Here is a 20858-nt window from a genome sequence, read left to right on the forward strand (position 1 = left end):
AGCACTATTGTTCTATTTCTCACTACTCTGTGAAGACTCATAACTACTCACCTCAGTCACTGCTGCAAGGTTCTACAGCAGGAAGGGGAGAGTGAAGGAGCCCTTAACTACTGAAGGTCTGGGCATGGCACTGTAAGTAGTTTTACTGTAATTACAGTAGTTCTGCTGTAATTCTGCCATGAAAACAGGCTAAGAAAATTGGGGCTGTTCAGCCTAGAGAAGAGAAGGCTCCAGGGAGACCTTATAGCGGCCTTCCAGTACTTGAAGGGGGCCTACAGGAAAGCTGGGAAGGGGCTTTTCGTCAGAGAAGATAGTGATAGGACAAGGGGTAATGGTTTTCAACTGAGAGAGGGGAGACTTAGGTTAGATATTAGGAAGAAATTCTTCACTATAAGTGTGGTGAAGAACTGGAATGGGTTGCTCAAGGAGGCTGTTGATGCCCCATCCCTGGAGGTTTTTAAGGCCAGGTTGGATGAGATTTTGTGCAACCTGATCTAGTGGTAGGGTTCCCTGCTCATGGCAGGGGGTTTGGAACTAGATGATCTTTAAGGTCCTTTCCAACCGTAATGATTCTAAGATTCTATGATTCTACAGTACCTGCTTAACTTACACCAATCCAATATACCATTTTACCTCATTCCAAGTATGTTTCACTATTCATATAATTATTTCCCCAAACAGTACTTTTATTTTAAAGCACCACTTTTCTGCTAAATCACCTTGGACCATAGATCAGTATGGAAAACCTGTACAAATGCTGAAGTGAACAAGTCACTTCCCTCACTGTACCTCCTTCTCTCTATCCTTAAAGTGAAAAATCGACTTCCTCCTCACAATGATCCAAGACTGACTGTTAAAAGCAATATGAAATAAGTGGCTATAGTTACCATTATTAAAAGGTTGAGAAGAGTGTTTTTCCTTCTGGATGGTGAATGATGATTTCTAAGCACCCCTGTGGTGTTTTTTGGAACTGCTAAATAGTGGATGAGATTTTCAAACGTACTCAGCTCAGATCTAAGTATGTTTTCTTTGAAGTCACTGATAAAACTCCCACTGACTACTATTATTGTTCTTTAATACTTACTGCCGAAGTTGGAAGAATAAAAGTTGAATAGCAAAGGACTAGGAAAAGATCTTGGGCTTTTATATGAAATTGATATACAAAAATGCACTTTTAAATAAATGAATAAATAAATAAATAAATAAATGTAGCACCTGAAAACAAAAGAAAAACTAATTTCCTAATCTTTTAAATAAGAAGCACTGTGTATATATAGGCAAATCTATAGAAACATATGAAAACTGGAAATAAGGATATAAAACCAATGCCTAATGTTATAGTTATTGACCACACTGAAGCATTTAAAGATTATATTCAGTTTTTCACACAGTGATTTACAGTGTTATTTGAGTGAATCCCAATTTTTTATGTATCATTGTAGTATTCCTGGAAACTGGATCCATTTTATGAGTTTCCTGAAGAGAAGAATGCATTCAGATTCACATGAAAAAAAATTCTATCTGTCATTTTGGCTTTTTTATTGCCTTTTAATTCATTTAGTTTAAAGTTTAAATAGTTTAAATTACTTGCGAGTGTATAAACATATACGCACGTGTACTTGTTGTACCCAACTAGATGAATCCAGATATTTTTAGACTTACAGGAAAATTAAAAAATGACAAAAATAAAAGATAAATGAGAGAACAGTAGTAATGAGAACTACATGCTCCAAGCTGCAGCGGAGACAAAACTATTGTTACCTTATACATAGGCATTTATAAAAAGGAGAAAGTAATATGTTAACAAGAAAATAACTTAACAAAATAATTAGGATGACAATGGTAATTGTCTCTGAGTACAAAAAAACCCAGCTATGTAGTATCATGGAAAAAGAAAATTACTGAAGAAAAAACATCAGAAAATTGTGCTTGAGAATATAACACGCTTCTATTTTTACCATATTTACCACCATCCCCCACAAAGATGAACAGTGTCCTCATTACCATTTGTAATGTTCCTGTTAAGGAGAAGCAGTATTAGACATGTTAATGTGTTTGTATCTCCTTTAATTTATTATTCTCTCTCCACTTTAATGAGATCTGCTCTACAGCCCATAAAATAATTGTTATGGTAAACTGACTTTTTAAAATTAGCTACACACCAGTTGGTCCAGAAACCTATTCCTCTGGACTATTCATGCACAAAATACCTTTGTGTGAAGCTCTTTCCAAATGTCTAATGACTGGAGTAAGTCCAGAAGTTTGCCTGCAGAGTCTCTCTGCATGATTGCTATTGCGAACAGTCTTACAGTTTCTTTTCCCAATAAAGTTATGGTTAGGGTTACTGCAATGTAGAAATGCTGACACTACTTTTGGCCTAACAATGCAAAGTATAGTGCTTCTTTATATGAAATTAAAGCAGTTTCCTATATATAGTAAAAAAAAAAAAAAAAAAAAAAAAAGGGGGCCATTCCAAACTCCCCATTCTAAACTGCTAAGTCACAACTTTCTGTTGCAGAATCTTTACAATAAAACTCAGAAGAGGGGGAAAGTATCAGATTTTCTGACTTCCTCTACAGTCACATTAAGTTACTACTGTTTGCCCAACAGATCATGTGTCACACTGAGACAGTTATTCTATCCAAATTATTTCCTGCTAGGAATGTCAGTTTAGGTCACAAACCCTGTTTACTAACAGTGCTTTCTAAGCAGCCCTAGGAAAAATTATTTTCCATTCCCAGAAAATAGCACATTGGCAAAAAAATCTCCCAAAACTAAGGCAACTGAGCCATATCATATATTAGGGACCATATAAAACAGAGATACTGGAGAAAGTTTAGTGATCAAAGCATGCCTATAGGCATACTTCAACAGATACAGATACAGTATAAAACTGCACATGTGCAGTTCTGTTGTCACATCTAGAAATATGAATGTATCTCTGTGAGAGAAGTGGGACAGAAGTATAAAAGAGAGCTGGTTTTATATCCCAGTGAAGGGGATGGAACTCTCAACTGCAGCTCACGCTCTTCTTGCTCTTCATCTCTCACAATAACATCTGTAGAAGATGTTGGCTGCAATCAAACAGGGAGATAATCTTGTTGAGAAGGTCTCAACAGTCTCCCTAAATGGCTGAGCATTTTTACTTCACTGCCTGACAGCTTTACTTTCCTTTCCTTTCTCAGCAGAGAAATTTTTAGACAGGAGTTGTGACTGAAGATGTTTCAGGGAGTTGGAGTAATCTGCTAATGCTTCTGGAGCTTTGGCATTTGTGGGATTCCTAGCAGAATGGAAATAAGCATTCTTAGCATTTTTTCCCTTTTTTGGCTTCTTTTTTTTTTTTTTTGGTGGGTTTTTTGTTTGCTGGTTTGTTTGTTTCTATAATAATGCTCACAAGTACATGTTTGAATGGATTAAGTTTTAATCCTTGTTATTACCCACTCAGAAAAAAAAGCAAATGTAATACAAGCATACTGTACCTGCACTCTAAATCATACAGCTCAGATCCTGGCATGCATAAGACTGTTGCAACATTTTATGACGTGGCTTTAAAACGCAAAATGAATAAGGTTTTTCTGCATCTGGAAGCAAGGTCTCAGGCTCACCCAAGTAAGCACATTAAATGTCAGAATATAAAACTGTAGTTCTTTTCATGCTTGGGCACCTCATATTGGTCTATATGTATACACAAGTTGAACAGCAAAGGGAGAAAGAAAACATTCGATCTGTTAAACAAGGCGTTGTCCTGGCCTCAGTCTCTTTCAGCCATGTAAGACTGCACAAATGCTTTAGTTTTAACTCCATTCCTGCTGAAGAGGAAAAGACAGAATGGAGGGTGAAATGTGTTCCTGAAAGAGAACTCTTCACTCTGCACCATCAGAATTTAGGGGTGGTTGGATTGTCTGGGCTGCATTAGAGGTATTTGTCTCTGTGACACATATGTTGCTGTGTGTCTCAGCTGTCAGAACAGGCCTAGGAAAATATCTTTAGTTCTTGTTGAAACAGCTAGCACAGATAAGTACAAGAATCAACATTTCCTCACCAGTAGCAACATGACCTACAAGAAATTAAATGTTTCATACCTTTCTTGAATCTGTGAGCAGTGTGTTTTACTAACCATTTCCTGTATTGCAACATTTTTACATTAAAAATCTATAAGCACAATGCATTTCCTATCAGTCAGAGCAAGTAGTAAATGTAGTAATAAAAATTTGTCCCTTATTTGTATCATTTTCTTATGATTTTTTCACTCAAAAATAATGAAAAATTAGTTTACATCATAGCAAAAAGAAAACAGTGTTTAAATATACAGTTACAGAACTTTTATTCCTGTGAACCTTCTTCTGTCCCAAAGAGCAGAAGGTTAAAATTAGAGAAAAAGGCTTTTCACCAGTGAAAGTGCTAAAAAATGTATGGACAACTTAGAGAAAAAAGAAAAAAAAAAAGAAAGAAAAAAAAGAAAACCACACCTAAAAAAACCAACCATGACAAAATAAACAAAAAGCCATTTGGAAATACCCTCCCAAAACGATGAAAGTTAACTACCACAGCAAAAGCCCTAGAGAAATCTACACATATTCCAAAATACTCAGCAAATGATGGGAAGCATTTTAAGATCACCAGAATTGTTGGTAAACATGTAGTACTCTTACCCAGTCAGACAGAAATCACATCACTAAAGTAGAAACACCATACAATGACAGTGATCTATCACCATGTTTTTAAAAACCGCCTTAAAAATGGAACTCAAATTAGTAATTATTCTTATAATCTTCAGGCAATGAAAGAATTGGAAAACTGACTCAGTGGTATATTTGAATTTTTTTATCATTTGAATTGCCTTGAAAGTTGTTTAAGTGTATAGACTATCTGCCTTCTCTGAAAATCTCAATGTCAAAAAAATCCCTCTTTCAACCCATTCAAGAAGTATGATGAGATAATTCAAATTGTAAGTAAATATAATTTCAACTAATTTAAATTGGAGGTGCTCCTCCCCTTTCTGAGCCAAGGCACCCCTCCTCACTTAGTATAAAACTGGCTAATTCCACAACTCTGTTGCATAGTCAGTCTGCCCAAGTTTTGTTCCAGATGTGTTATCTTTTGCTCCATGGGACTGTTATAGGGGACAGAAAAAACATGCAATTCTTTGAAGGATTATGCTTCAGTATCTCTGATGAAGCAACTATTTTATTTTCCAAGGACACAATGTTTCTTGGTTTCTAGAGCAAAAATAAAATATTGAACTTGATATCTGATGTTTATATTATTGAAAAAATATGCACAATCCATCTATATTAGGTTTATTATAATATTAACAAGATAAATGGAAACAAATTAATAGGAATTTGTGCCATAGTTGGGTTAATAGTACTACAGTGACTGGAGCTTTTGAACAGTTATGCTATATTTTAACTCTAAAAACTTAATCTTTGCTCTAAAATAGAATGGTACTTAAAGAATTTTGCATAGCAGTCAGTCATAATACTACAAAGCAGTGCTTACGTCGACATACACGTCTTTAAGTGATTAAGTTCTGGCTTTTTCTTGACACAGATCAAGCACCAGAAATGTGTAAGTTAAACCTATGTAGATGACTTGTGATATTTGCAGCTAACAGTGCCATTCCCCTGCAGCACATCCTATCTGGGTTAAAAATTTCTAGCATATCCTCCAAGGATATTTTAAAAGTAGAAACAAACAACTACATACAGAGAAATTTAAAATTAATAAGGCCTTAGGGAGACTTGTTGCAATCTTAGAGGAAGGGTTTCAGTTAATTTTAAATATTTGGAAGTCCTTTCACTCATTCTGGTTTTGATCTTCGAAGGATGAATGGGAAAGGATGGGCAATGTTCTTTACAAACACTTTCATTCATTCCTAATGAGAAACAGACTCATCACTGTATAATAGCAATATTTAATGAAAAGTAGAATACAGAGGATAGAAATTAATTTTTTTGTGTAGCCACATAAGGAGAAAAAGCCTGAAAGTCAATGTGGTCACTGCTGGAGTAAGCAGTTAATGATTTGTTTTATTTTTCAAGAAGCACTTTGTTTCTTCTTTTCTTCTGTCAACTCACTTTAAAGTTTGAAGTCTGTATAATGTGAGTCAAATGTTTCTAGCAAACAAATTAATAAAGACAAATTAGCACATGTACTTCCTTCAGGGCTTTAAGGCATCATTTTTTGGACTTTCTACAAAGCATTTATCAAGGATGAGGATTAAAGGCTACTGTGCTTAAGGTGTAGTTCAGGAGATAAGGCCTAGGAGGAGGGAAAAATGATCTATTGTCAGACTGGAAAGAGGCTTATTTTGAACATTATTAGTACTAGCACTATTTGCTAGTCTGGACAAGATGGCAAACAATCTGGGGCCCACATTTGGTGAATGCATGCAGACTATTAAGACTACAGTACAGTCATAATCAAGGAATGAACTGGAAGTGATATATTACCTTTCAAAGGAACTAGCCAAATATGGAAAACAGTAGAAACCTAATTGACTCCATATACTCCTCAAGTCAACTCAATAAGATTTACTGGAAACATAACCCTCAATCTCACCTCTGTGCCCAGCAAGATCATGTAGCAGGTCCTTCTGAAGGCTCTGCTAAGGCACATGGAAAATGAGGAAGCAGTTGATGGCTACCAACATGGCTTCATCAAGGGCAAATGGTTTCTTATAAACGTGGTGGCCTTTTATGATGGGGTCACAGCATCAGTGGACAAGGGGATAACAACAGATGTCATCCACCTGGGCTTGTGCAAATTGTTCAACACTGTGCTGCACATCTGGTGTCTGAATTGGAAAGATATGGATTCAATGGATGGACCACTTGACTGATAAGGAATTGGCAGGATGGTTGCACTCAAAGAAGAGTTGTCAACGGAGACTAGTGATGAGTGGGTGGTGTTCCTCAAGGTTCTGTACTGGAAACACTGCTTTTTAACAACTTTGGTCCCTTCCAACCCAAACCATTTGATGATTCTATGAAGATACACTGAATTGTATGTTTAAATCCTCAGAAAATAATAGAAAAACTAAGAACTTCAATGGTTAGACAAAGGAGGACGAGATTCAATTAATAAAAGGTAGGTTATAGGTGAAACACATCATAAGGAATAGTTTGAGTTGAATTACTCATATATATTCCTCAGTTCTAAATTAACTGTAATCACTGAGGATAAACACCTGGGAAGCTCTCTGGAAACACATGCTCAGTTTGCAATTTAGAATGTTTTTAATTTTTTTATATTTTTTTTTCAGAAAGAAACCTGGAAATGGAATAGAAAATATTGCAAAAGAAATAGTATTATGAAAGCAGCATATGATTTAACAGTGCCATCACCTAAAACATCGGGAGGCTTTGATCATCCACAGTTATATAGATTTTAACCAGGAAAAAGAAAAAAAAAAAAGTCAAGAAGAAGAAAACACAGCTACGCAGAAGAAACTTTCCCTATGAGAAATTCAGAATCCTAGCACCGTATAGTTTGCAATAGACCCAAAGAAAAAAAGATACTCTCTATAGCAGTAAGGAAATAGTATAGCATAATTTGAAGCTTGGAGCTCTGATTTACTCTCTTCAATGAAAACTGATAAAGGAGAAATTCCATCATCCATAAATAATATTTAACCTTTCATTCCAGCAGGCTATAGAGAGGCAGGGGTAGAATTTTCACACTTTGTTCTCCCTTTCTTTTCAGGATGGTGGGTCCACTAAAAAAATTCACTGCAGAACTGAGTTTCACTGCAGAAGGAACTGCTCTTCATCCATCTGGCTGGCAGAGGGCTTGACATATCTGTGACCTTAAAGCCAGACAGTGACCATGAGATAAAGGATTTGAAACCTAGTCCAATGTGATCTTGAGCTTTTAATGGTTGCCCTTTTCTTGAAGGCAAGGGAATGGCAGGCAGGTAGCTGTTGAGATGGAATGTTTCCCTTATAAGTTTTCCCCATAGCCAAAGAAAAGGGGGAATCTGAAGTTAGCAGATGTGGTGGATTTTTTATTAGTTTGGTTGGTTGGTTGAAGAATTTTGGTTTTTTGATTATCCTGAACAAGATGAATGTAAGATTTAAGCTCTATAACCTTAGTTAAACATTTGTTACATATAAGCAGATGTTCTCTGTCAGCATCAGCCTGCTTATTTATCTACACACTCAAATTCATAGGACATTTAATTCCCTGCTGCCTGTTGTGCTCAAAGTCTGGCCCTTACATGAAGCACTTGCCAATTTATAGCAATAAATAGGAAACACAAGGGCACTGTACCTGTGCGGTACTGACACTTAACGGATATGCGAAGTAGCTAAGTGGAATGCATCCTATTTTAAACAATGGAAATCACAAACAAAATTTCCCAAACATGCCTTTAGAAGAAAACAATAGTATTGCTGCCTTCTCATACTTCTATTGTTTTGTTTTTCCTCTAAAATGTCCAAAAAAAATACAACTTTTTGTACTGCACCATAAGGTTCAGGATGCAGGCTACTCTGAGGTCAAATAGCAGCTGAGTGTTAAATGGTAGGTCACATTAAGAGTTTATAAAGCAGCACTGTTACCTAATTCGCTGAATGGTTTGAAGACATGAACTAATGACGACATATATGACTCCTAGATAAATGTCATCTGCACCATCTGTGGACCATATTGTGCATCAGATGGCAGGATAAAAATTGCAATAAGAAAGTTTCAAAGCAGAGCTATGTTCCAGGAACTGTAGCCATGATCATCATAGAACAGCTGCACTGGGTTGGTCACACATCTAAGATAGAAGATACCAGCATCCTGCAGCAGCTGGTACTCTGTGGACTTCAAGAAGCAGCATACGGCCAGGAAAGACAGATGAACCACTTCAAGGATACACTGAAATACAACATCAAGTAATAAAAATTGCTAACACAGCAGATGGGTAGGATTGGTACAACTCCGTTCAGGTTGCAGAGCCCCAGTTGAATCTAAATATACTAGCTGCCTGGTCTTGCAAACCTGTTGTCAACAACAGGGGTCTGCAGCTCAGAAGACATTACTGTTCCCTGCTGACCTCTGTGTTTGGTTTCCTTACAGACTGCAGGTGGGGGAGGCTAATACAGCTGGACTTGGTCCCCTACAGAGGCAGAATGCAAATCTGAACTTGGCAAGGTAGAGGCATTTCTGATACTTTTGATCCTGCACATCTGAGCAGAAGTCTTGCATCAGTATAGTAAAGGAGTCAGCAAAGGAAAAACAACTGTTAACAGCAACCCTTAGGCCTACATATGAAACCAATGGGAAAAAGACATCCAATAATACACTGTGTTTAGTTTGGGTTTTTTTTGTTTGTTTGTTCACGTTTCCACCCTTTACAATATTTCAGATAAACACAATGAGAGGTATTCTTGGCACTCCTGAAGGATGATGCAGCAAAAAGAATTTGGTAAGTGCCAGAGAAGGGTTTCAATCAATTCTCAGAGGTCGATAGACATACAGGGAAACCATTTGCCCCATGATTAAATACAAAAATTCAAAGAAAAACTTAATTTTATTTTTCTTTCAAAATAATGATCATAATAGGTGTAGCTCCTCAAATAAAAGTAGATGTCCTTCAGGGTTGTAGATGTCCTAGTATTCATCAGTGTCATAATGACTACTTCTTCCCCACATTCATATACACACACTAGAAAAAAATAAAATAGCTATAGTCAGCATCTGCAGATAGACATTGAGATTTAGAAAGCATCAACATCTGCAATTTAGCCTTCTCACATATATTACAATTAACATCCAAGTTCTAGATGTATTCATAATATGTTCTCACAGGCTACATACCCATTACTTCAGTTTTGCCTGAACTGAGTACCAATCAAGACTGTCTAATAAAACCTTTGAGGAGACACACAGGCTATGTTGTTACTTAGTCTGCAACCATGCATGCATGCCTATCGTGATACCTGAATATAGTGATATTTTAAGGACCTTAACAAACAGAACCTGGGTTTTGGGAAAAGTAGAGTTGACTGAAACAGAAGAGGCAGTGATTAGGTGAAGCTTGCTTACAGATAATGGTAGCCTTTAATGGAAATTTGGGGTTGAGTATAGCAACATGTGGCTAACGTGAATGGTTAGACAGGAATCTGTTGGGATCTGTGGTCAGACAGGGCAAAGTCTGGACAAAGGAACAAATGGATGCTGCTCATGGACAAGGGAGGAGAGGCAAGTTACAGTTCAGAAAGGTTAGAAAAGTGATGATTTAAGTATATCAAGTGTGCATCACCCTGATAGCTTGTTTTGTGTTGGACCAGTGTTGCATTCAAATCATCCTGCCCTCAGACTCCAGAGAAACAAGTTTTGAGGCCAGTGTCAAAGTCAAGAAATACTTCTATAAGTATTCGAAACTTGAATTACCACTACCACAGTAATTCTAGATCCTTCCAATAAGGCTGCATTACAGGGTCACCAAGCAACCTCCCAGGCTTCTAGGGAAGAGCTTCAGCTACAGTTTATACACCGCAGTATACCTGCTCCATGGGTCTGACAGCCCAAATGCAGACTGTTTATTCTTTTTTCTTTAGTTAGCTTCCTACTCTTACCCAGTTTTTGCAGGGGAGGATTATTAACAACTGCAAAAACATCCAGTACTATATCTCCTGTGTCATAGGTCATAGAATGGTTTGGGTTGGAAGGGACCTTAAAGATCATCTAGTTCCAATGCCCTGCATTGGCAGGGACACCTCCAACTAGACCAGGTTGCTCAAAACCCCATCCAAACAGGCCTTGAACATTTCCAGGGAGGGAGCACCCATAACTACCCTGGGCAGCCTCTTCCAGTGTCTCACCATCCTAACAATGAAAAATTTCTTGCTAATGTCTAGCCTAAATATATGCTCTTCCAGTTTTAAGCCATTACCCCATGTCCTAACACTACATGCCCTTGTAAAAAGTCCCTCCTTAGCATTCCTGTAATCCCTCTTCAGGTACTGGAAGGCCATTATAAGGTCTTCTCAAAGCTTTCTCCAGGCTCAACAACCCCACCTCTCTCAGCCTGTCTTCACAGGAGAGGTGCTCCAGCCCTCTCATCATCTTCATGGTCTTCCTCTGGATCCACTCCAACAGTTCTATGTCCTTCCTGTGTTGCGGTCTCCAGAACTGGACACAGTACCCCAGGTGGGGTCTCATGAGAGCAGAGTAGAGGTTGGATCTAGGTGATCCTTGAGGTCCCTTCCAACCATGGCCATTTTGTTATTTTGTGATCTTTGGGACATACTTTGTTGCGGTCTAAGGGTTATGATCTGGTAGCAATAACAGAGACATGGTGGGACAGCTCACACGACTGGAATGTGGCCATGGATGGCTATGTGCTTTTTAGGAAAGATCGGTCGGTGAAGCGAGGTGGTGGAGTTGCTCTTTATGTGAGAGAGCAACTAGAATGTATCGAGTTTTGTGCAGGGACTGATGAGGGGCAAGTTGAAAGTCTGTGGATAAGAATGAAAGGGCAGGGTGGTATGGGCGATACAGTTGTGGGGGTCTACTACAGACCTCCTGATCAAGATGAGGAAGTTGATGAGGCTTTCTACAGGCAGCTGAAAGCAGCCTCACAATTACAGTCCTTGGTCCTCATGGGAGATTTTAACTACCCCGATATCTGCTGGAAAACTTACACAGCCAGCCTTTCACAGTCTAGGAGGTTCCTCCAGTGCATTGATGATAACTTCTTAATGCAAATGGTGGACAAGCCGACTAGAAGAGGAGCGCTGCTGGATCTTGTTCTCACCAACAAGGAGGGCCTTGTTGAAGCAGTGGTGGTCAATGGCAGCCTTGGCTGCAGTGACCACGAGATGGTGGAGTTCAGGATCCTGTGTGGGAGGAACAGAATACCCAGTAGGACCAGAACCCTGGACTTCCACAGAGCAAACTTTGGCCTCCTCAATCAATTGTTAAGGGAAGTCCCATGGGACAGGGTGCTAGAAGGTAAAGGGGCTCAAGATAGCTGGTCAACATTCAAGGACCACTTCTTGCAAGCACAGGATCAGTGTGTCCCAATGGGTAGAAAATCTAGTAAGGGAGCTAGGAGACCAGCGTGGTTAAAAAAGGAACTGCTGGGCAAACTCAAATGGAAAAGGAAAATCTATAGATCATGGAAGGAGGGGCTGGTTACTTGGGAGGAATATAGGACTGTTGTCAGAGAATGTAGGGAGGCAACTAGGAAAGCTAAGGCCTCCTTGGAACTTAACCTTGCAAGTCGGGTTAAGGACAATAGAAAGGGCTTTTTCAAATACATAGCCGACAAAACTAATACCAGAGGCAATATAGGCCCACTGTTGAATGAGGTGGGTGCCCTGGTGACAGAGGATTTAAAGAAGGCAGAGGTGCTGAATGCCTTCTTTGCCTCTGTTTTTACTCCTGCAGGCTTTCCCCATGAACCCCAGTTTCATATAGCCCCAGTAGAAGTCAAGATAAAGGAGGAGTTTGCCCAGGTAGATGAGGATTGGGTTAGGGATCAGTTGCGTAATCTGGACATCCGTAAGTTGATGGGTCCGGATGAAATGCATCCAAGGGTGCTGAGGGAGCTGGCGGAGGTCATTGCTAGTCCACTCTCCATCATCTTCGGTAAGTCATGGGTAACAGGAGAGGTGCCTGAGGACTGGAGGATAGCAAATGTCACTCCAGTCTACAAGAAGGGCAAGAAGGAGGACCCGCGTAACTATAGACCGGTCAGCCTCACCTCCATCCCTGGAAAGGTGATGGAACAACTTGTCCTTGGCACTATCTCTAGACATATCAAGGAGATGGGGGTCATCAAGAGCAGTCAACATGGTTTTACCAAGGGTAAGTCATGTTTGACTAACCTCATAGCCTTCTATGAGGAAATTACTAGGTGGATAGATGATGGTAGAGCGGTGGATGTGGTCTATCTTGATTTCAGTAAAGCATTTAACACCGTCTCCCACAGCATCCTTGTAGATAAGTTGATCAAGTATGGGTTTGATGATCAGGCAGTGAGGTGGATCAAGAACTGGTTGAAAGGAAGAAGTCAGAGAGTTGTAGTCAATGGGGCAAAATCTAGTTGGAGGCCTGTGACTAGTGGAGTCCCTCAGGGGTCGGTACTGGGACCGGTGTTGTTCAACATCTTCATCAACAACCTGGATGAGGGTACAGAATGTACCCTCAGCAAGTTTGCTGATGACACCAAGCTGGGAGGAGTGGCTGACACACCAGAAGGCTGTGCTGCCATTCAGAGAGACTTAGACAGGCTGGAGACTTGGGCGGGGAAAAACCTGATGAAGTTTAACAAGGGCAAGTGTAGAGTTTTGCATCTGGGGAAGAAAAATGTCATGCACCAGTACAGGTTGGGGGCTGACCTGCTGGAGAGCAGTGTAGGTGAAAGGGATCTGGGGGTCCTGGTAGACAGGAAGATGACCATGAGCCAGCAATGTGCCCTTGTGGCTAAGAAGGCCAATGGCATCCTGGGATGTATTAGAAAGGGTGTGGTTAGTAGGTCAAGAGAGGTTCTCCTCCCCCTCTATTCTGCATTGGTGAGGCCGCATCTGGAGTATTGTGTCCAGTTCTGGGCCCCTCAGTTCAAGAAGGACAGGGAAGTGCTTGAAAGAGTCCAGCGCAGAGACACAAAGATGATGAGGGGAGTGGAACATCTCCCTTATGAGGAAAGGCTGAGGGAGCTGGGTCTCTAGTTTGAAGAAAAGGAGACTGAGGGGTGACCTCATCAGTGTTTACAAATACATAAAGGGTGAGTGTCAAGAAGATGGAGTTAAGCTTTTTTCAGTGATGACCAGTGATAGGACAAGGAGTAATGGATACAAACTGGAGCACAGGAGGTTAAAGGTGAATATCAGAAATTTTTTTTTTTACTGTGAGAGTGACAGAGCACTGGAACAGGCTGCCCAGAGAGGTTGTAGAGTCTCCTTCTCTGGAGACGTTCAAAACCCGCCTGGACGCCTTCCTGTGTGATGTACTCTAGGTGACCCTGCTCTGCAGGGGGGTTGGACTAGATGATCTTTCGAGGTCCCTTCCAACCCCTAGGATTCTATGATTCTATGATTCTATGAAAATGTTGCATTAATGGGAAATGTGGGTTGCTTGAGGGTTGAAAGTAGGACTGGTCTTTCCACCAGTGTTAGAAAGACTCAGAGAAAAGGAGGTCCTGCAGGATTAGGACCTTGTGTTTTGCTAAAATATATCACTCACCCTGGATTTCTCAGGAGTTTTTCCAGTAGAGTAGGGATAGGTAGCAACAGTGGGAGACTACACATGAATATTGATAACCATTTCTTGCAGCCAGAAGACTGAAATGCTACTAAAGTAAGACTGGGAACAAGCAGGCAAATCATATCAAAACAAAAATGTGCTTATTCTACACATCAGCAGCAATTAAATTAAAGATGGCAAAGAAATACATTTAAGATCTGAGAAGGTCTCTGAGGTAAACCTTTTACTCTTTTTTTTTTTGCATTCTTCAGTTACATTCTCAAGGGAGAAGAATGCTCTGGATTGAAGAAGATGCATCAACCCACACTCCTATGATCATTCTAGCTTTTTGATAGTGATGCTAGAGGGGTCAGTTGCCCTCAGTTGTAGCAGTGGAGATGCTGAGAGATCCCTTAGTAGTGGGAGCGTAAAGAGGTCCCTTTGGCACAGGCACGTTCATGTTCAAGGCTGGGCTAGAAGAAGTCAGAGAAGGTCCTCCCACATGTGACACATTGCTGCCTACACTACAGCCCTCTGTACTGTGTAGGTAGGTAGGAGCTCATGTAAAAATAGCCTAGGCTTACGATTTGGGAATTAACATAACACCACTAGGTAATGCTAAAGAAAGTTGCAGGTAGTTCTTGCTGCCAGTGTTACCTGTGCTTGTTCCTAGATGGGGCAAAAAAGCAAGCTAAGGACACTCTTAGTTCATTGTGCTCAGCTTGATCTTAAGGGTATGAGTTGGCTGGAAGGCAAACATGATTTAGTTCTCATCATCCTCGACTCATTTGGAAGAGAAGATGTCCCCATTTGCTTGTAATTCAGACTCAGATGTTCTGCTTTGAGAATAAGAATCATGATTTTAGGCAATAAACATATTGATAAAGCCAGCATTTGTCTACATCCATGGGCAGTTTGTTGGATACAGACATACGAGTAAGTTATGACCATGTGCAAAGCCTACTCTGCAAGCACTAAACCAATATTCAGTCTGGTGGATGACCCCATTGCAGTCTATGGCTTCCTCATGAGGGAAAGAGATGGGACAGGTACTGATCTTTTCACTTTTGTGACCAATGACAGGGCTTGGGGAAATGGCAGGAAGCTGAATCAGGGGAGGTTTAGGTTGGATATCAGGAAAAGGTTTTCACCCAGAGGGAGGCTGAGCACTGGAACAAGCTCCCCAGGGAAGTGGTCACAGCACCAAGCCTGCCTGACTTCGAGAAGCATTTGGATGATGCTCTCAGGCACATGGTGTGATTCTAGGGGTGCCCTCCACAGGGACAGGGGTTGGACTCAATGACCCCGATGGATCCCTTCCAACTCAGCATATTCTGATTCTATGATTCAACCCTGGATTTTAGTGCCAATTGGAAGAGGTAGTGCTGCTGTACAGTTGGGTGCTATGGGGTAGATCTGCAACGACATGCTATAATTTAGGCAGTTTGCATTGTTCTGTGTTAAGATCGTTGCTCTCCTTTACTCCTTTATGCAAAGTAATTGTCTGTTACACAGCAGGATTACTTGGGGGTATATGAGTTTAAGGATTTTATGATGTCTTTGATTGCCATATCCTTTCATCCTCATTTGGTGTAATGGCCACTGACGTGAAAAATGCTGCTTGAGCCAATCCATCTCCAACTGAAATCAAAGGTGTTTTTAATACAGGGAACTTTGCTGAATATAGACACATTCAAGGAAACAAGGAAAAAGGAAAAAGAAAGAAAAAAGAAAAAAGAAAAAAGAAAAAAAAAGAAAAGGAAAGAAGAAAAAGGAAAAAAGAAGAAAGGAAGAAGTGCAGTTTCACAAAATTTTATATATTTCTTTCTAGACAGAACTGCCAGCTCTTTAGTTTTGGCAAAATACCAGTTCTAAAACCTCACGATCCAATCAGTTGCTGCATATCACACAAAGAAAATTAGGTGGCAAATGAAAGAGAAGGGCAATTAATTCAGGATACCCCTCTGTGTGCATGGCCTATTGTCATGTTTATTCTAGCATAATCACAAAGCCATAAACATTCAAAATACAAAAACACTGTTGCAAATGGCAGCTTAGGTATTCAATAGATTCAGAAGCCACCAGTCCATAGTAAAGACAGCCAGAATGTTGGAAAACAGTCAGGAAATAATATTTTGGAAGCTGCATTGAGTGAAAAAATGCATTTTCATTCTTGTTTCTGTTTGTTTTCATTTTTTTTAATGTTTCTTTTTGTTGGCAGTTGGTTGATTTATGTCTCAAATACCCAAAAGCATCAATGGGTGTTAAACAGAATTTCTGTAATTTTGGAAATGTACAGACTGAGACCTCATTAAATCAGTAGTATCCCTTTTGAAATCATCCATGTCTACTCCCAGTGCTAATGTAGTTGAATTAGTAATTATGCAATTGTTCAGGACCAAAGAATTACAGAGTCTGTGACTGCAAGCTTATTATAAACAGTAATCATGCATTTGATATTCTAAAAATGCAGAGAAACTAAATTTCTTTGTATTTTCCATACAAGAACCATACATTAACTGAATGCACATTTGTGTAGAATTATTGCTTGTAGGTTTATTGAGTTTAGCCTTTAGCATGGTTATTGAACCATAGTAGGGCACCAAAAAACCCCACAGTATTAGCAATATATTTCAATGCAGTTACATGTTTTACAAAGAAATAACACTCAAAAATATTTTCTTTCCACAAAGTTTGTTGTCTTTGTTTGTTTGTATGCCTTTGTTTATACCAAAGGCTGCAAGTAATTGCTTCAGTCTCTCTTTCACTGTTGTTCTGCCTATAGATTTTCATGTTTTCAATATTAGTAATGGGCTATTTGACATGGCAAAGTATCCAGCGACAGCTGTCAGCAGCCAGTTTGGAATAGGTTCTGCACTCTGATTCTCCGTAAAGCAGAGAGCTAATGTGTTTGAACTTGGGAATAAATGGTCTCTTTCTGGAGATCTTCAAACATAGGTGTTTACAATTTAGAGAACCTGAAGTTTCTTAAAAGGTTGCTCCACTATGCACCTATAATTAAGGATCCAGAGACCTACCTAGGATTGTCTTCCCCCCAAAATCCATATATCCAGATGCTCCTCAAGTTTCAAATAATTTTTGGAATGAGGTTTAGAGCCACCATGAGGCATAACCGTTCATGACTCTGTTAGGTGTGATTCCTGAAGAAGGAAACAAGCAGTGTACTGCTGAATCAATCAGAATCAGCAAGCAGGCAGTTCTGGCTGAATGAATAGACCTTTATAAATTTAGCTTTCACACCACAGTACAGGTTTTTTTGTGTGAAGAAAACAATCGTCTTTATGTGGCTGCATCCCTTTCTTTTCTGTTTTCCTCTTGGGTGCTTAACACCACGTGGTGGACCGTAATTATGCATGATCTTTATCAATAATGTAGAAGCAACTTCCTATTGAAGGCAGCTTAAGTGTCCTAGGAGTACAAGATCACACAGTAAAAGCACAGGCCTATGCCATTCCCTGTAGTAAATAATACCCCTGAAAAAAATTCTATAAACATTTTCCAAACACTGTAAACAGAATTTAAACTTTCTCTCCTCCAAACGAAAACAAACTATAAACTCACATTAAAAAAAATACGTAGTATATATAAACCTGAAAAAAACCTTTATTTAAAGAACTTCCTTACCCAGTACTAAGGAGGATAACATCTTTGTGTGGTGATTAAATAGTGAGTTGCAACAGAAAAAAAACTAAGTGACTAATTTTTCTATTAATTTTATATTGGATTTTTTGGTTTATGTTTTAAGTTCTTTAATTTCACATTGAATTAATTTAACTATCAGATAAAAAAGCAAACATCTTCATAACTGAGAGCTTCCTGCAGTATGTTGTATATGAAAAGAACTATACTCATTGCTTCATGGTGTTATACCTGCAGCTTTATCAGCTGTGCTCTTTCACAGTGAGGTGAGAGGTAAAAGTGAATTGTGTATTAGGAGTGTAATCCTTTCTGTACTGTGTTTTTTGTTTTGTTTTGTTTTTTTTCTATGCAAATTTATAACAGATTATTTCTTACTCAGGCCCATGCATTATTTGTAAGTTATCCATAGCTAATGATTTAATAAGCATTTGATATTAAAAACTCATTAGTCAAACTCAGCGTTCAGTTACTGCAATCATGTAGTATTGTTTCTGGTCTCTACATGGCAAGCAGAAGAGTAATGTAACAAATAACTTTAGCATTTCTTAGAAGAAATGTGAGTACCAAATGGAAGAAAAACAGTGGAAGAATGGTACAGCCTTGCCATAATCCTGAGTAATCCTTTTTCTCAAGAAAATAGTGTTGGATGTGCAGTGTGTACACAAACCAATTCAGATAGTAGCATCATTTCCTACAGTCTTACAGATATATGAGGACCTAGAACACATTTTTAAGGACTCTCATAATAATCTTCCTCATCACATTTAAATTTAGTCTTTTAATTGCTGCTGTAGTTTACTTCTTCCCCAACACACGTCATACATACAGCCTTCTGTTACCCTCCCTTTCCCGTATTTCTGCTTCATTCTCTCTCCTGTTCTCCACTGTGAAAGCAATGAGGTCAACAACCTTATTTGCTGTTAGCACCCATGTGACAAGATGTCAAAAATGTCCACGTCGCTGCAGGACCACACAGATCTCACTTTCAATTCCCTACCTAGAAAATAAATAGGAAAAAAAATCTCTATGTATTTTAGTAAGGAAGAGGTACAGGCAAATATAACTCAGCAACAGATTCAGTTTCATGTTGAAATCTTTGAGGAGTACAGTGATGCGAGAAAAAGCAAATTGTAGGAAGGAGCCTTAGGAAATGGCTGGTGGAAAGAGTGCCCATCTGGCATTCCCTAAAAAGTAACAAAGGGACTTAAAAGAACTTTCCAATTTAAGACAGAACCCTCAGCTGTCTCAAATTCAGTCTACCATTTCATGGCAGTGCAGCACTTACCTCCCTAGAAAACATCCAAGATAATAAGGTGGGGGAATGGGGAGGGAAGGGAACAATCTTTTTATGGAATATTGCAGTGAGTGAAAAGAAAGCAGAAGGTGAGATTACTTTCAACAAATACACATTTAAATGCTAGTGAAATGCTGGCTTTTTAAAATAATCAAGAAAATGTCCATCGAATTTGATATAACTAAGGGTTACCAAAAAAACATTCCCAGTTTTATCAACAATAAATTTTTGAGCTTCTTAGAGGCACACATTCAAGTTGACCTCTACAAAACAAAGATGGAAGCTGACTGTGAAACATGAAAGAAACACTTCACTGTACAAGATTTCTGACTCAGTTTCTGTTAAATCAGCTGTCCTAAATATTTGCCTCGGAGTGGAGAGCCTCTGAGGCTTAACAGATCTTTACCTGAGAAATTAAGACTGTAGCTTCGCTTAGGATAGCTACAGTGAGCAAACCCTGAGTACTGTATTACACATTTATTTTACAACAAATTTAAGTACAGATGTCATGGTAATTTCATTTGTGAATAAAGGCAAAAAGACATTTAAAAGCTATTGGGGCACTCAGAGTTACATGAAGGAATATTATCTAAGCTTTCATTGAAATTTGGACCATGTGCAAGGAGATAGCAAACACATAAAACCACACATTTTTAAAACTCAGATCACTAATAAATATTGTTATAGGTATATATTTAGGCAAGAAAAAAACCAGTTATAATTCCCGTACAGTACTTACCCATTTTAACATTTTCACATGGTTGTACAAACAGGATTATAACAACCAAAAGAAAGCACTTTATTTAACGAATAAATAATCAAAAGCATTGGTGAAGGTAGTCTTAAGAATATGCTGCTTCATACAAGTTAAAGTACATCAAACAACAAAATCCATAGTCCCAAAATTCCATTAAATAATACTGAGTAATTATGTGATTGATAATATTTAAGTATATATATATAATCTCTATATATGTGTGTATATAATAATATAATTATGAGTAATTAAGGTATCTATTTACATGCCATGCAATATTAGAATGTGTTGCAATACCTAGGCACAACAGGTGGACTTTAGAATGGCTGTGGTAAAAAAAAATAAACACAACGTATTTCTGAAAATGAGGGACATTTTCTTTCAGTTCTTCCTTTTCATAATATACAATGAGTACTTGAGAACCTTTCTGGTAGTTAAAGACATACTTTTTTATTGTACAATTAGGTAGCAGTATAAACTTAAAGCTGTAGTTAGAGCCATGAGATGCTACAGTTAGATAAAGCATTCTTGCTTCAAACCTTAGCATATGGCATGTATGTCTGTGATATTCTTCCCATTGTGGACCCAGTCCTGTGAAATGCTGAGCTTCTCCTACAGGAGGATGCTTACTGCTGTGTTCTAAAGAAATTAACTGCCCTCAGTGTCACAAAAAAGCTGCAGTTTTTGGCCGGATGAGGATACACATAAGCACCTAAAGTTATGTTACTGTCCAGTGAAGTGATGTGTCTAAATCAGTATTTTTTAAAGTGCTTTTAAATAAGCATTTGTTAGTATTAAGTTTATAAATACATTTCATTGTTTTTAAAACCTGGAAATATTTTCCTTTTCTCAACCATTTGCTAGTCCACTGCATACTAAAGGACTTGCTATTTCTGTCACTAATTATGGGACTAGTCCTGGTATTTTGCTTGTAAGAAGTTCAATAAAGCCTGAAGGATTCGA

The sequence above is a fragment of the Apus apus genome, chromosome 1 (genome assembly GCF_020740795.1).
Source record: "Apus apus isolate bApuApu2 chromosome 1, bApuApu2.pri.cur, whole genome shotgun sequence".
In the NCBI taxonomy this organism is placed as follows: domain Eukaryota; kingdom Metazoa; phylum Chordata; class Aves; order Apodiformes; family Apodidae; genus Apus; species Apus apus.